This window comes from Protopterus annectens, chromosome 1.part2 (genome assembly GCF_019279795.1).
Source record: "Protopterus annectens isolate FY-2018-M chromosome 1.part2, PAN1.0, whole genome shotgun sequence".
NCBI lineage: Eukaryota > Metazoa > Chordata > Ceratodontiformes > Protopteridae > Protopterus > Protopterus annectens.
In genome coordinates, this window is record NC_056727.1 from 822,704,488 (window position 1) to 822,722,932 (window position 18,445).

At 41.9% G+C, this 18,445-nt stretch overlaps 1 protein-coding gene across 1 annotated transcript in view; it reads right to left on the reverse strand.

Moving 5' to 3' along the window:
* Positions 1–18,445, reverse strand: part of RYR2 (ryanodine receptor 2) — a 6,224,161-nt gene that overhangs the window by 3,284,422 nt on the left and 2,921,294 nt on the right. The gene's annotated exons all lie outside the window — the stretch shown is intronic.

Here is an 18,445-nt window from a genome sequence, read left to right on the forward strand (position 1 = left end):
ATTGACTTTACATACAGATTCTTTGATTTTGAAATCCAATCTAGATATTTCACTCCCTGCTATATGTAACCCCCCCATACATACTCCCACAAAAAGAGTGCATTAGTTGGTGTATGCCTGATGAAACTACTTTCAAAATAAAATAAGCCACAGTGTTCAAAGGGATCATAACCTGAAACATTATCTGCATAAGAATGTGTGGCTTTACTGTTAAGAGGACTCTTAGCACTTATCTAGATACTGTGAACAATTGTAAATATACTTACTAATGATCAACCCACCTACATTATTTTGTATAACTCCTGGACGGAACCACTTTTTTTCTGCTACAGCTGCTGCATTAAACACAAACACACACACACACACACACACACACACACACACACACACACACACACACACACACACACACACACACACACACACACACACACACACACACACACACACACACACACTCACACACACTCACACACACTCACACACTCACACACACTCACACACTCACACACAGAGCAAATGATTCTCTAACTGTAACTAATACAGATCACTGAAGTGATGATGGACATTTGTGGATGTGCACTGTGGCAAGTTATTATTTTCCTATTACAACTGCTGGAGCATGACAAATACATAACGGAAGATAATACAACTCCAGCTTAACTAACCCAGACAGACAGGCTAATAATACAAAAATCACATTAAAAATTAAAATTGGGGTAGCCCCGTCCACAGTGAAATAAAACTTGACCCACAGAAGCCTTTAATGGAATCATTGGGAGAATATACAATGGGGTAACTTCCAGTCAGACCAGAAACACAGTTAGAAGGGGGTTGGAAAATACACATGGACTGATGAGAGTGACAAGAGCAGAACGCTATACTGACACAAATGTTCAATATATATATATATATATATATATATATATATATATATATATATATATATATATGTATTTCTAATGTAAATATATTCTAAGTTTCTTCCCTTACACAATGATAGCATGGAAATATCAGTGACTCAGTGGTGCAGTGGTTAGCACTGCTGCCTCAGAGCACTGTACGTGCGGAATCTGCATTCTCCCTGTGCCTAGACAGGTCTTCACAGAGTTCATCAGCTTCTTCCAACAGCTCAAATACATTCAGGAAGTGAACTGATGATACTCCAAATTACACATACACGTATGTGAGTGTGTGGATGCATCCAGAGATAGTCTGGCATCTTCCTGGGAATAATTTTTCTCTGCCTTGTGCTCATTGAGTGTCAGCACATGTTCCAACTCTATCAGGACCCTAAATTAGGTAACCCGAGCAACAGAAAAAATGAATAAATTAATTATTGAATGAATATAAGCATATCTTTCTTCAGGTCCTACTTATACACAGTGTCCATAATCATACTCTCAACCTCTTAGAGCAGGATATCTGGACAAAGCCATAAATAAAAGTGGGACAAAAGCCCAAAAATAGGGACAAATTTAAAATATTACTCTTACCAGCTTAGAAAGTCAATAGAATAACAAGTTTTGCATTAGCATGAATTTTCTGAAGGGTATGAAGTCAAGTCTGAAACTCAAATGTCTGTCATTATTTTCTAACTTCAGACTTTAAAATTTGCCTCTAATTTGCCAGAAAAACACAATTTTCTGAAAAAAGGACCAAAAATATGAGACAAAAAATCTGGACATTCTGCAAAAATCTGTAGAGTTGAGATGTATGTCCATAATGCAAAATGATTGACTGTTTTATTTGAAATCATACATATGAACTTTTTCCTTCAAAATTGTGTCTCATCATATAAATAAAATAACCAGATAAAAAATAAAAAATGGTGCTGAATACATATTAGTACATATGCAGTAACACATGTACACTAAGTTCTCTTAAAGCCATCCAGTGAAACATATGAAAGGATAGAAGACCTTTTTTGCTATTCCTGAAGGGATAGTGAGTTCTGTACAAAGTAAGCATGTTGTTTCAGGTAAAAAGCAATTTTGGATGCTATAACTTCCAGTTATGCAAGTGTCAATAGTACATTTGAATAAAGTGTCAAAAAGTATGCCAGCCTGAACTGATTTAATTTTCAATGGAAGTCTTCTCCCAGACCACTTCTAATATCTTCTGTTCCATATATCCAACCCTGTGAAGTCTTGGTATTGGAAGCCTCACCCTGAAGGTGTAATCTTAGAAGCCCCATCCTAGATGTGCTACCTCAGTAGCCTACTCCAGACAAACTACCACTTTATGTTACTGTTTCCATGATTATGTATTCATCATATGTCAGACCTTTTTTTTACTTTCTGTGTTTTCTCCCACCTCTCTTTTTACTAAGCAGAATAACCAATGGAACATTCTTGCATTTTTCATACATCACAATGGCCCCTACAGTAGCTGATATTCCACATTTTCCCATCATTTTGACTATGTAGAAGACTCCACTATAGCCAAGTGAGCTTCTCGATCCCTTGCAGTCTTGTTTGGCATATATAAGAATGCCTGCTACCTCCATGTTGGAGGATGTACTGTTATAGAAGAATGTGTTCCCTGCATCATCTTCTAGTGGTGGATTAAGTGTTGTTTAGGTCCTAGGCTATTTTCCAACCAAGGCCACACATATTTTAGGACCATGCATAAATACATGTGGTCTTCTGGATTCACCCACCTAATTGTTTTAAATTACATTTCTTGTTTAATACAGTAACATTTGTTAGAGCATATTTTAAATTTGTAGTAAACAGTGAGACAAAATGTATTAACCAAATAACAAAACTGCCCATTACAGAACATTTCAACCTCAAAAAGCTACCCACATTTCTGTCGTTATAATCCACCAAGATCCGTATTCAATTATGACCACTTTATTGACTTATGACTTATCTGATTGTGATAAAAATGGCTATAGTAATGTATTTCAATCTGTTTATACAAATACACACTAATCCCGCAAAGACAGATTAATGACTGCTTAACTTCATTTAATCAGCACAGTCAGTCATTTTTATCCAGAGACATCCCCCTACTTCAACAATTATAGCTACATTATCAAATGCATTATTCTCAGATATTTGTGCAAATAATGACTAACAATAATGATGACCAACATAATATACTTCATGTTTGTTTCACACAAACACAAAATACCTATAGTAAAGTATTCAAACTTTATTCATACATGCATCTACCCTAGTCCTGCAAAGCCAGACTAAAGACTGTATAAAACTGAATAGAAAATAACAAAGTAAGGCACTGTCATCCAAAGACAGTTCCCATCCCCATTATAGCCACTTTGTTAACTGTGCATAACCCTTATTGTTATGAAGAAATAACTTAAATTCACTTTACTGCTAATGTTGGATGAAGTACATAAAACATCACTAGAATCACATAATGAAACCCATTCATGCCTAGAAAGTTTAAATAGAATATTTATTATGAAAGCATAAAAACATTAAACACATTATAACCAATACTAACTCAATATACACAATCTCAGCAGAAATAAAAGTTATCTGAATAATTCTGCATTAAACAGAACCATTAGTAATATAGATGTTGTTGGCAAAAAAAAACAAACTTTGCAAAAGCATAGCAGAGGACTAACTATATTTTGGGAAATGACAGCTTCACCTTTTCCTTGCTCTTGCTGGAGAGAGAGAGAGAGAGAGAGAGAGCGAGAGAGAGATTATAATAAGTGAGACAATCCCCAGGATTCACGAAGCCTCCGTGTAAGAGTTATAACTCTTACACGGAGGCTGCAGTTAAACGGAGTGATGTCAGCATGCTCTGCATATTCATGAGAGCATGCTGAATCACACCTAAGTCTAACACGGTCCATGTAAGACAGTAGGGGGCGTGTCCGTAGGCTGAGCCCTGCAAGCGGACACGCCCCCAGAAGTCTAAAAGTGCCCAAAGTAGACACCCACAACAGAGTCCACGGAAATGTGAATAAACACAACACAACACATGCCCCTACAGACCATAAACATATAAAAGAAATATAAATGAACATGTCATATTTTTTTTAAATTGTAAAGATGTTTAACCGTGAGTGCGCTCGTTTGCGCGGGCATGCCCGTAGCGCAGCTACAGTTAGCAGTCAATGGGAAAGCATATAAGAACTAAATATGCAAAATAAACCAGGAAGCAATAGCGTAGCGGTAGAGATGCCGGCTGCAGAGCAGGCATTCATGGTTCGAGCCCCCACAACACAAATTTTTTTTTTTTTGCAAAATAAGCAGGAAACAAGTCCCTGACACATATGTACACATAAAACCAGATGTGCCCTAATAATACAAAAATCACATTAAAAATTAAAATTGGGGTAGCCCCGTCCACAGTGAAATAAAACTTGACCCACAGAAGCCTTTAATGGAATCATTGGGAGAAGATACAATGGGGTAACTGCCAGCCAGACCAGAAACACAGTTAGAAGGGGTTGGAAAATACACATGGACTGATGAGAGTGACAAGAGCAGAACGCTATACTGACACAAATGTTCAATATATATATATATATATATATATATATATATATATATATATATATATATATATATGTATTTCTAATGTAAATATATTCTAAGTTTCTTCCCTTACACAATGATAGCATGGAAATATCAGTGACTCAGTGGTGCAGTGGTTAGCACTGCTGCCTCAGAGCACTGCACGTGCGGAATCTGCATTCTCCCTGTGCCTAGACAGGTCTTCACAGAGTTCATCAGCTTCTTCCAACAGCTCAAATACATTCAGGAAGTGAACTGATGATACTCCAAATTACACATACATGTGAGTGTGTGGATGCATCCAGAGATAGTCTGGCATCTTCCTGGGAATAATTTTTCTCTGCCTTGTGCTCATTGAGTGTCAGCACATGTTCCAACTCTATCAGGACCCTAAATTAGGTAACCCGAGCAACAGAAAAAATGAATAAATTAATTATTGAATGAATATAAGCATATCTTTCTTCAGGTCCTACTTATACACAGTGTCCATAATCATACTCTCAACCTCTTAGAGCAGGATATCTGGACAAAGCCATAAATAAAAGTGGGACAAAAGCCCAAAAATAGGGACAAATTTAAAATATTACTCTTACCAGCTTAGAAAGTCAATAGAATAACAAGTTTTGCATTAGCATGAATTTTCTGAAGGGTATGAAGTCAAGTCTGAAACTCAAATGTCTGTCATTATTTTCTAACTTCAGACTTTAAAATTTGCCTCTAATTTGCCAGAAAAACACAATTTTCTGAAAAAAGGACCAAAAATATGAGACAAAAAATCTGGACATTCTGCAAAAATCTGTAGAGTTGAGATGTATGTCCATAATGCAAAATGATTGACTGTTTTATTTGAAATCATACATATGAACTTTTTCCTTCAAAATTGTGTCTCATCATATAAATAAAATAACCAGATAAAAAATAAAAAATGGTGCTGAATACATATTAGTACATATGCAGTAACACATGTACACTAAGTTCTCTTAAAGCCATCCAGTGAAACATATGAAAGGATAGAAGACCTTTTTTGCTATTCCTGAAGGGATAGTGAGTTCTGTACAAAGTAAGCATGTTGTTTCAGGTAAAAAGCAATTTTGGATGCTATAACTTCCAGTTATGCAAGTGTCAATAGTACATTTGAATAAAGTGTCAAAAAGTATGCCAGCCTGAACTGATTTAATTTTCAATGGAAGTCTTCTCCCAGACCACTTCTAATATCTTCTGTTCCATATATCCAACCCTGTGAAGTCTTGGTATTGGAAGCCTCACCCTGGAGGTGTAATCTTAGAAGCCCCATCCTAGATGTGCTACCTCAGTAGCCTACTCCAGACAAACTACCACTTTATGTTACTGTTTCCATGATTATGTATTCATCATATGTCAGACCTTTTTTTTACTTTCTGTGTTTTCTCCCACCTCTCTTTTTACTAAGCAGAATAACCAATGGAACATTCTTGCATTTTTCATACATCACAATGGCCCCTACAGTAGCTGATATTCCACATTTTCCCATCATTTTGACTATGTAGAAGACTCCACTATAGCCAAGTGAGCTTCTCGATCCCTTGCAGTCTTGTTTGGCATATATAAGAATGCCTGCTACCTCCATGTTGGAGGATGTACTGTTATAGAAGAATGTGTTCCCTGCATCATCTTCTAGTGGTGGATTAAGTGTTGTTTAGGTCCTAGGCTATTTTCCAACCAAGGCCCCGACACATATTTTAGGACCATGCATAAATACATGTGGTCTTCTGGATTCACCCACCTAATTGTTTTAAATTACATTTCTTGTTTAATACAGTAACATTTGTTAGAGCATATTTTAAATTTGTAGTAAACAGTGAGACAAAATGTATTAACCAAATAACAAAACTGCCCATTACAGAACATTTCAACCTCAAAAAGCTACCCACATTTCTGTCGTTATAATCCACCAAGATCCGTATTCAATTATGACCACTTTATTGACTTATGACTTATCTGATTGTGATAAAAATGGCTATAGTAATGTATTTCAATCTGTTTATACAAATACACACTAATCCCGCAAAGACAGATTAATGACTGCTTAACTTCATTTAATCAGCACAGTCAGTCATTTTTATCCAGAGACATCCCCCTACTTCAACAATTATAGCTACATTATCAAATGCATTATTCTCAGATATTTGTGCAAATAATGACTAACAATAATGATGACCAACATAATATACTTCATGTTTGTTTCACACAAACACAAAATACCTATAGTAAAGTATTCAAACTTTATTCATACATGCATCTACCCTAGTCCTGCAAAGCCAGACTAAAGACTGTATAAAACTGAATAGAAAATAACAAAGTAAGGCACTGTCATCCAAAGACAGTTCCCATCCCCATTATAGCCACTTTGTTAACTGTGCATAACCCTTATTGTTATGAAGAAATAACTTAAATTCACTTTACTGCTAATGTTGGATGAAGTACATAAAACATCACTAGAATCACATAATGAAACCCATTCATGCCTAGAAAGTTTAAATAGAATATTTATTATGAAAGCATAAAACATTAAACACATTATAACCAATACTAACTCAATATACACAATCTCAGCAGAAATAAAGTTATCTGAATAATTCTGCATTAAACAGAACCATTAGTAATATAGATGTTGTTGGCAAAAAACAAACTTTGCAAAAGCATAGCAGAGGACTAACTATATTTTGGGAAATGACAGCTTCACCTTTTCCTTGCTCTTGCTGGAGAGAGAGAGAGAGAGAGAGAGAGATTATAATAAGTGAGACAATCCCAGGATTCACGAGCCTCCGTGTAAGAGTTATAACTCTTACACGGAGGCTGCAGTTAAACGGAGGATGTCAGCATGCTCTGCATATTCATGAGAGCATGCTGAATCACACCTAAGTCTAACACGGTCCGTGTAAGACAGTAGGGGCGTGTCCGTAGGCTGAGCCCTGCAAGCGGACACGCCCCCAGAAATCTAAAAGTGCCCAAAGTAGACACCCACAACAGAGTCCACGGAAATGTGAATAAACACAACACAACACATGCCCCTACAGACCATAAACATATAAAAGAAATATAAATGAACATGTCATATTTTTTTTAAATTGTAAAGATGTTTAACCGTGAGTGCGCTGTTTGCTGGCATGCCCGTAGCGCAGCTACAGTTAGCAGTCAATGGGAAAGCATATAAGAACTAAATATGCAAAATAAACCAGGAAGTAATAGCGTAGCGGTAGAGATGCCGGCTGCAGAGCAGGCATTCATGGTTCGAGTCCCCACAACACAAATTTTTTTTTTTTTTGCAAAATAAGCAGGAAACAAGTCCCTGACACATATGTACACATAAAACCAGAATATATGTAAAATGCAATGAAATATCCCATTTATATTGAATAAATGTGAGCTAAGAAATGAATATAAACTGTCAGATGTGCCCATAGCTGAGCTACAGTAGAACGGAGTGAGTGTATGTGCCCGTAGATAAGCATTGGTCCAACTGGTGCAAACTGAGTGCCCGTAGCTGAGCAGTGGTTTACCATGCTAAATATATGTGCTCCTAACTGAGCTGAGCGGAATATGCGTGCTGATAGCCAAATGAGGCTTAAAGCAGCTGCATTCGCTTATGCGGAGCTGAGCACCGCGCACACGAGCTAACCGACGGGCAACATTGAGCAAGCCGTATCAAAACTGCCTTTACACAGACACACCCCTCAACATGTCTAGACAGTCATGAAAAATAAAAAGCAGTGGCCAGGTACGAACCCAGGATACTATACACCATAGTCAAGGTACAGAACCACTAAGCCATGACAGCAGTACCCAGAAATGCAATATTAGCTCATATATAGGAATGAATACAAACTACAGCATGACAATGCAGGTTTACTGAAGTTGATACAATTCCAAACTGGCCAATCACAGATATGTGCGGGAAAAACGGACTATATAAGCCCCATAGGTGGGAATACACAGCATAAACGATTGTAGAACAAACCTGCAGGCAGAATGTCAGGTGTAGGTGAGGGTAGTCGCTTTTGAGCGCAGAGGTGGGGTGTTGAGGAGTCCAGGTACATGGCCTGGCTCCTAGTCCACAACCATGAGGCCCAACTCATGCAGGGCCAGGTCCTCTGGGGAGCGTACAGGGCTGAGGCGTGGGACCAGTTGGCTCATGAACTCACCAGTGCCACAGGAATACCAAGGACAGGTGAGCAGGTCCATCACCACCATGCGGACCTGAAGAGACGCAAGCAGGACCAACTGAACCTTTGGATCCAGGAGGCCCGGCAATCACCCAACGCCCCACCACTGAGTAAGAAACAATTAATTATGTATGTAGAAAGTTAAACTACCTGAAATATGGAGATGTGTATTCCAATATTACTTCATTTATATTACAGCTGCAGGTGTCCGTTCTGCGAACCGCAGAGCCTATGCCGATAGGCTGGTGCGGTTGTGCCACCAGGCAGGTCAGTAATCCACTACTAGTAACTGTAAAGATTTATAAATGTATGACAGTCAGCAAAAGAGTGCAGTGTAGCCAGGAAGGAATTAAATCTGCAAGTAACAGTGTGAAAGTGTATGCAAGTATTGCCTGATTACAACAGTTCCCAGCCTGTAAGTGTAAACTAAACATGACACTGTCCAACATATATTTTTGAGTAAAACTGCCCTGCCTGTAAGAAAATATTACACAACCTGCAGCAGCATGTAAAGTATAGCTGCAGAAGAGGATGAAATCACATGCGTGAAATATATCCCTGTGGAAATACTGAAACATGACAGAAGTGAGACTGCTGGAAAGAACTGTAATAACTGTTGTTAAAACATGTCAATAAAGCCTAGAAGTACCAGTCTGAATAGTAACATGAAAGCAAGTGAGAGAGTGTGAGAAAGTGTCAGGAATACAGCAATACAGTAGTTATAACCCCTGAATAAACCATACTGCAGTTAGGACAGAATTAAATGCATGTGAGACTCAGAACCAAACAGCAAAATCTGTTCAAAGTGTTGCTGCATGTGGAATGTGTACACCAACATCTGGATATGTTTCTCCCAGTCTGAAATACGCAGATAGGATGATTGTCAGATATACCAAACATCCACACTTGTCCACAAGTATACCAAGCACAGGTAACAGGATGATGTATCTGAACAAAGCTCGATATGAATGTGTATGAACAGCAATAAAATGTAGATTGATGTTGCAGTAACAGTTCCATCTGCAAGGTTAAGTAGTTAACATATAGGACACTGTAGTTAGAACAGTAGTGTGTATATAACTGTAGCTATTAGAAATGTACAGCATATGTAGTTGTATTCGAAGGTGTTAATATTACTTTATTTACCCCACCCTCTAACCACCTATAACCCGTTCCACGTGAAAATGGTATGTGCAATCACAATTACCACCCCTGGACGTCTGTCCTGTTGGGTCATATATATTTGCATGTCTGTTGATGCATCTGCCCTGTTCATACATCCACACCTGATGGCCTGTTGCCATCAATCAACCCTGCATGTTGTTGGACTGTGTATTACTGTTCAAATTATGCATGTGTTATGCACGCTGTTCAATGGTGTGAATATCTGGGTGTTTGGTTAATGGGAATACTAATGCATGCTGTTACAACTAATTGTGAATGGTATTAAATGTCACTAACCCAAACTGTCATGACATAATGCAAAACATAGAACGACAGGGAAGGCGGGTTCCAGCGGACCCACCTCTCCCACCTCAGCTGGCGAGTGCACCTGGCACTAGTGCCGAGTCCGGACCCTCCTCCGGTGGCCATGTGCCACCTGCGGGTGGAAGCGCTGCAGGGGATGGGGCTCGCCCCCCCTCTGCAAGTGTGGCCGGAGGAGATCTACCACTTACCCTCCGTAACGTCCGGACTGTGGTTCGTAGGGAGATTCGGGACTCTGTCCTCGAGCCCCTACGCCAGCTCGAGGCACGGGTGGCGCAACTAACGGGCATGCCCGTTGCCCCGCCTACACAGCCCCCAGCACAGCCCCGTCCTGGGCAGTGAAGGAACAGTGGCAACTGCCTATGGGTGGGGATATCAGTTCCACTGTTGCCATCTGTGGGCTCATGGGCTCTGGATATCCAAACCTCCATCCCCGTCAATTGTGTAACCCCCCACACGTGTCATACACCGCCCCTGTATGCATCTTGTTTTTCTTGTCTGTTAACCTACCCAACCTACCTCCCCAGCTGTACCGACTATCTTCACCTGACATACCACTATCACCTGAAAAAAAAAAAAAAAAAGGGCACTCTGTACCCACAAAAAAATTACGCCCCATACATAGCTGCCCATTCTGCACACATGTCTACTGGACATGGAACCTATCAATTCCAATTGGCTGTACAACAAGTATTATTGTTGTCCTGACACCTCTCTCAGGGGTGGAAGGTTTCAAATGTCACACCAAATTACATACATATGCACAGCTGTTGCTGCTGAAGAAATGGGCAGCTATGGGCCTTACCTACATCCCTCCTGCACATCCCAAGCTTGTTTCCCTACTGTCTTACCCTCTTTGTGACCCCTTTTTCACCACTTTCCTGTCTCCCCATTTTCTTTTCTTTCAAGGAAAATAGCGGGTGTGCGCAAGAGTAAGCACGTTATGGTTGTAAGCAGGTGTGCGCTTGTGCGTGGAGCTAACCGCCAGTGCGCATGCGTGAGCTCCGCAAACCAGCGCTAACCCGTTACAACTGCTTAAAAGTGCCTTAGGCACTTTGATTGACAGGTCTTGTACTCAGTTCAAATGAAAAATAAAATCCCACTGTGAGTCCCAACCCAGGACCTTGGCAACTATAGTCTGCATGACTTACCACTAAGCCATGACTCTTATATAGAAACATTGTGCTAAAGTAAATATATCATTTAACAGTAGGAATGAATGTAAAGGGAATAGAGATGTGTAGTACACAAAGCATGACATTTAGAATCACAAACAAAACTGGTGGATTTCCATAATAGTAGTGTGTGAACAGAAACAGCCATGCTAGTTGGAAGCTAGTAGGTAATAATGTCACCATAGCACCTTGCAAGACACACACATACTCACAGCAGGATAAGCACTGCCCATATCCCACAACCTCTTACAGGAACACATCCGGACCAAGTAATAAAATATGTGGAGCAAAGGCCCAAAACCAGGGACACATTACAAATAAAGTTACAACAAACGCAGACAGTTCTGAAAGTAACAGGGTCCACACCTTGTGGGATGTTTGGAAGGGTATGCAGTCTGGAACTTGAATGTTTGTCACCATATTCTGACTTGAGCCCAGACTGACTTGCCAGATAAAGGCGTGCATGAGATATTGACCAAATTATGAGGCAGAAATGTGGACAGCCTGCAAATATCTGTACACATGATGGGTCCAACACCACCATATTTGAATAGTTAAGAACCTAGACATAGCAACAGTGAATGTCTTACAGGGATGCCCCACAGACCCCATGTGAAATGTACAAACAGTAGGCAGAAAGGTGTAACACATGCAATGGTAACTATGGAGTCCGGAAAGTATTCACCACTCGCACGGCAGAAAAAGTGTAGTAATACATATGCTCATGCTAACCCACAGTCACAACTGCAGCATACCAGACATTTTAATGGGTGTACCCCACTGATATGTACCATTCCATGAGGCACATAACTGATAAACCTGAAGGTCTCTGGGGCCTGCTTAGCAGCATACTCAAATACCCTAATAGATGTCAAGGCCCACACCATGGCCAGACCACACTGCATGCTGTAACACCCTAGCAGATATAGCAAGCATTCCAAGGTGTGAATGTACATGGAAAATAGGAAAGCTACAGCAGCACACTACAGTCAAGATACCTAGCAGGCATACAAGTAGTGACTGTAAAGGGCAACTATTGAAGACTTAGCAACAGATTGCAAGCAAATGTGAAAGGAAAGCACACACACACACACATTAACAATAGTAGTAGTTGTAGTTGTCAGTGTACATACACAGTTAGTACAGGAAACTGGAGAAAGGAATGGAGGAATGTTAATCTACAACACACCTGGAAATATGAGAGAGATACCAACCTTTACACTCACAGAACATTGTCCACAGCATAACAGGATGGTCCCTGCCCTTAACATCTGAAAGGGCTACGCCTATCTCACACACCTTTTTATAGCACTGTTCTGAAATCACAGTGAGAACTGCAATCAGTACACAACTGGCTGCATGCAATTAGCAAATGCTGGCTAACAATTGGTGCAGAGGCCATCACATGAGCATATGCAGATACCTACAAAAGTATGCTGTACTCCATGTCCATGCATGCAATACTTTCATTGCACCCTGAGAAGGACGTGAGAGACAGACAGAGAGAGAGAGAGAGAGAGAGACAGAGAAAACTGCAATTAAGCAGACAGAAACAAATTGTTCAGCAACAGCTACCTGAAAGCTGACAACTGGGAAGTGGAGCAGCAGGACAGAGAACCAGACAGCAGCAGAAGCAGCTGTGACAAACACAGGTAATGTAAAGTAATACTATAAAGGTCTACATACTGTGAACCCTCCATATGTGTCATTGGTCTGTATCCATATGTATATGAAGATGTGTAAAGGGCAGGAGACATACAGCAACTATCAGTGAAGGCTGTACATACATTTGTATGTGAGAGCATGTATGTGCACATATCAATGTTGTTTGATTGTAGGTTGTAGTGCCATGTACAAATTAGGTTACACAGCTATGTATGTTTAGCAGTATGTTAGTGTGTGTATACAGTATGGTAGACAAATATGTTGATATACCTGTCTAACATATGGATATGTATGTATGTCAACATATGTATATGTATATATATATATATATATATATATATATATATATATATATATATATATATATATATATGATATGCATATATGTATACATACATAGAGAGAGAGATGTAGGAATACATAGACAGATGTCAATAGAATATTGTACCAACATATCTATGTAATGCACACATGCAGATATAGATATATGTAGATACATCTACATAGACAGACTGATCTGACTACCTACAGGTATGATTGTATATGATGACCTGCAACACAGCCTGTCCCACCCCTCTGTCACTCACACCCCTCTGTGCCCCCCTCCACATCTATGGCAATATATGTACATCAATATATATGTGTATATGTATACGGACATATATATATATATATATATATATATATATATATATATATATATATATATATATATATATATATATATATATATAGATATATCTATATACACATATATATATATATATATATATATATATATATATATAGAGAGAGAGAGAGAGAGATGTATATAAAGTCTGAGTGAGGCACATGTGTACAGATGTATTGCAACAGGTGCCTGGTGACAAAGGCATGGAGTGAACACCAGTGTCAAATCCGGAGTATCATACCACATTCCAGATCACCCACACCAGTAACCACCAGATATGTGATTGGCCGCCCACCACTGCATGTGTCAGGGGTGAGCAGGGTCAGAAATGTGTAGAATAGTGGCCCCAATGATAGTCACAGTGGCACACTATCCCTGGAATACCTGCACATGGTATGTGTCCACAGACATGGTGAGTCAGGTATGGACATGTAGGTCGGTGTACCCCCCACACCACATAATGGATGCCATGGTATGGACCTCACATTACAGCAACAGATATGGAGAAGGACACGGTGACATGTACAGCACTGTGACAACGCACTCAAACATTACCAATGCACAGTGACTGACAACACCACAGAGTACACATATGCTACCCACATAGAGGTTACAACTCACAGATTTACATATGGAGGTCGCACCCATGACAGATGTCCAACAACCATAGTAACACCTCCCACCATCCACAACCTACATGTCTGCTGTGTGTCGTCCGTGCCACTGCAATAGTGTGCACATGTGGAGGTAAGAGTTCCTACTAACAGATAAGACACACCCTGCAATAAACCACACAGTGTTAAGAAGCGAGACTCCCCATGAGTACATGTCACACATACCCCTGCTGAATGTTAGTCAGATAGGTAATATGCCATATGAGTCACCCTGTGTAACTGTGTGACAGCAGCAGTTACCATCACACCACATGTGTCACAATGGTCAGGGTAGCAGAACAGTACGCTGCTGTAGACACAGGGGCAATAGCATATTGTATAGTATTGTATTGTAATGTAATGTATTGTGTTGTATTGTATTGGTATGGTGAGGTGCCTCCTTCATGGAGTGGAACCACTGCTGCTGTGCACCAGTGTACAGGTACATATCCTGTAGTCAGGCTAGTGTTACATAGCACTCCTATACGTGTGTTTAGCTCCTGTCAGAGGTTATGTAGCATGCAACTGGGGATACCATCAGGTCCCATCCATGTTGTGTATTCTGCTGTCCTGTGGGTGTCTCTCACCTGGACATCTGTGATGACGGGGAGGTTACAGTCAGCTGGGATAACTATGCCTTATTACAGGGGAGAGGGCGGGGTGACACCTGCACTGAACCTGTCCGCCACAGTGTTGTCGATATCTGTGGTGTCAGTGAAATATGTGTTGTGTACTACCTATGGGCATAGAGGATGGCTCCTGACCAGGTTGCTAACATAACTGAGGAAGGCCTCCTGGTCATCTGTAGTGTCACTCTTGAATTCCCTCTCAACGTTGCCCATGTAGTCAGTATGATGGGAAATAGATCCTTACCAGTGCTGCTCAGACATGCCCTCCCTTCAGTGAATGATGCTCTGTCTTGCAGTAGCTTCCATCTTCTGTAATACAATCTGTCTATGGCTGGGGTCCACCAGACAGGATGCTGTCACTTTGTGGCGAGTGTCTTGGTCAGATATGGGATTGCATGATCCATGCATTCTTGGAGATGTCTGTAGAAAGCAATTGTGTAGGGGTCACCATTGTGGGTTGTATCTGCCACTGGCCCAGTGGGCTGTAAGGATACCATATCACTGTTACAAAGTGTAAAGTTTGTATCTGTAATGTTATGCACTATAGTCATCTGTGCTGGTGGTGGAGGTGGGATATGTATATCCAGGGCAATCAGTGTGTGGTCAGCCCACAGTAGTTGCCGATGTAGGCCATACAGTACCTAGATACAAACCCCAGAGTGAGGAGGTGCTTCTGACCTGAATCGGTGTTCTGACTGCTGGTGTTTGGTAGTATGTCATATGGCGTCTGCCAGGTACTGTTGCACAGTTGCTGGCCGAGCACTGATACCTGGCCATCTACATGTGTATCCACCAATAGACAGACAGATGCTACATATGTGAGATATGTTGTATCATAACAGTCGAGTAGCATGTATAGTATGTGTGCCAAAGTCTGCTGACATATATTGCTGATACCAGGTTATTTTCTTTCTCAGGTACATGGCCCACCTGCGGAACCCCACCTTCTCCACAGCTGAGGATGAGGAGATACACCAGAGCCTGGTGCGGGACTATGCAATACTCTTTTCCCGCACCAGCCAGAATCAGCAGGAGAGGGCTGCACTGTGGCAAGACCTTGTCCGTCGGGTAAATGATATAGGCATGCATAATAGGACATATGAGCAGGTACGACATCACTGCAGTGATTTAATCAGACATGTCCGTCAGCGTGCGTCAGATATCCACAGGCAACAGGTCGCCACAGGTGGTGGGGTGGCTACACATCCCCCACTCACCAGACTGGAGGGACTACTCCTGAGTGTAGTGGCTCCAGTCCACCAGCAACAACAGCAGCAGACATGCATCATGATGGAGGCTGGAGCCACACAGCAGCAAGACGGTGAACGAGCAGGTAATATGTCATATGTATAGTTGACTGTTGTGTACACTGGTAGTTAATGCATGTGTGAGGTGTGTCACCATAGTATTTAATGTGCAAGTGTGATATCCTCAATATTAGCTGCCGACCTGTGAAAGGTGACTGTTGTACTCCTGACCTGTATCATACTCAGTAACAATGGCACAGTTGTGCCCACTGACATTAGTTTCTTCATGTCTGCAGGACCCTCTGGTATAACTGCAATGCAGCCTATCCATGCTGGTGAGTGTGTATTAACAATTCCTGTAATAGTGTTGATAGTAATAGTACTATTTGGCTCACTTAGTAGTGCTCTATGTATGCATGTAGGTGTGTCTGTGTCTGTGTGTTGATATCACGCATACTGAGTACTGTACAATTGTGTGAAACTGTGTGCATGTGTGCATGTGTGCACCTGTGCACGTGTGCACGTGTGCATGTGTGCATGTGTGCATGTGTGCATGTGCACCTGTGCATGTGTGCATGTGTGCATGTGTGCATGTGTGCACCTGTGCATGTGTGCATGTGTGCATGTGTGCACGTGTGGATGTGTGCACCTGTGCATGTGTGCATGTGTGCATGTGTGCACGTGTGCATGTGTGCACCTGTGCATGTGTGCATGTGTGCATGTGTGCACCTGTGCATGTGTGCATGTGTGCACCTGTGCACGTGTGCATGTGTGCATGTGTGCACCTATGCATGTGTGCATGTGTGCATGTGTGCACCTGTGCATGTGTGCATGTGTGCATGTGTGCACCTGTGCATGTGTGCATCACTGGTAATGTGTAAACTGTGTTTCCTGTTTCCTTCCCACAGGTTCTGTTGCTGCTCTGGTGTCATGTAGCAGGGAACCTGAGTCAGGTGCCGTGGGTACTGATAATGATGACATTGGTGTAATGGCACAGGAAGGTATTCCAGGGTCCGCCATTGGTCAGCCAATTGACAGTACACAGCTGTCGACCCCATCAATGCGCACAGTTATCCTGCCAATACACCCCTTGTCACCACTGTCCCTAGGTGATGGACAGCATACAGTGGGCATTGACCAGGGTAATGTGGTATCTGTGGCACATGCTTCCCCACACAGCAGCCATGGGCATGGCCCAGAGATGGTACCAAACAGACAGATGTCCAGGGGTTCTCGTGGGAGCATCCATGGGCGTACTGCCCCTGTCAGACGTGCCCACAGAGGTCTTACAACCTCGGCTATGTTTTGGACTGTCATGCAGGCACAGTCACGTATGGAACGGTACACCAGACAGGGTCTGAGGGAGCTGGCAGCATGTCGCACAGCCATGACTGACAGTATGCGTGACATTGCGGCTGCCATCCGTGATTTCACCGATGTCGTAGACAGACGTTGTGGGGACATATTAGACTGGTTCCACAACTACATGTCCATGAGCCAGGGTGATGGTGGGTGGTTGAGGCGTCGACGTGGCCGTATGCCAGCAACAGCAGCAGCTGGCAGTTGGCGCGGACGACAACAGGGCCGCGGCCGCCCCCGTAGTGCCAGCAGCAGCCCCAGCAATGCTGGGTCTGTGCTGTCATCAGACCGCCCCAGGAGACCACGTGCACGTGGCTCTGGCCAGGCCCGACAGGGATCTGTGTCCAGTCAACGAACACCTGCTTCTGATGACAGTACCCAGTTTGGGTTGGTACCAGATATGGTCCGTAGCACCCCTGCAAGGCACAGGTACTGTGTCCGTGGCCAGAGACACAGATCTGTATGACCTGGCAGGTACAGTCTGTGGCTGTCCACAAAAACCAGTATATGGCAGCCATGAGGTGGAACTGTGTGCATCCATACACACATGCAAATTGACAACACCTAGGGCTACCGCATACACGCACACACTGCATCAACATTGCCCCACCTTCTACTGCTGTCCCTCACCAACACACATACACATACATGTCAATTGGTGGTATGGGTGGCTGACTCAGGCATACCAAGTTCACACCCTGTGCATATGATGAAACTGTGCCACCTCCTGCAATCTGTAACAACTGTGCAGGTACAGGTTAACATGTTGCTGATGCACAGGGTGACCACATAGATGTGTAGTAATAGTATCATGTTGTTAACAGTACTGTGTGCTGAATTAATTATGGGTATATCACA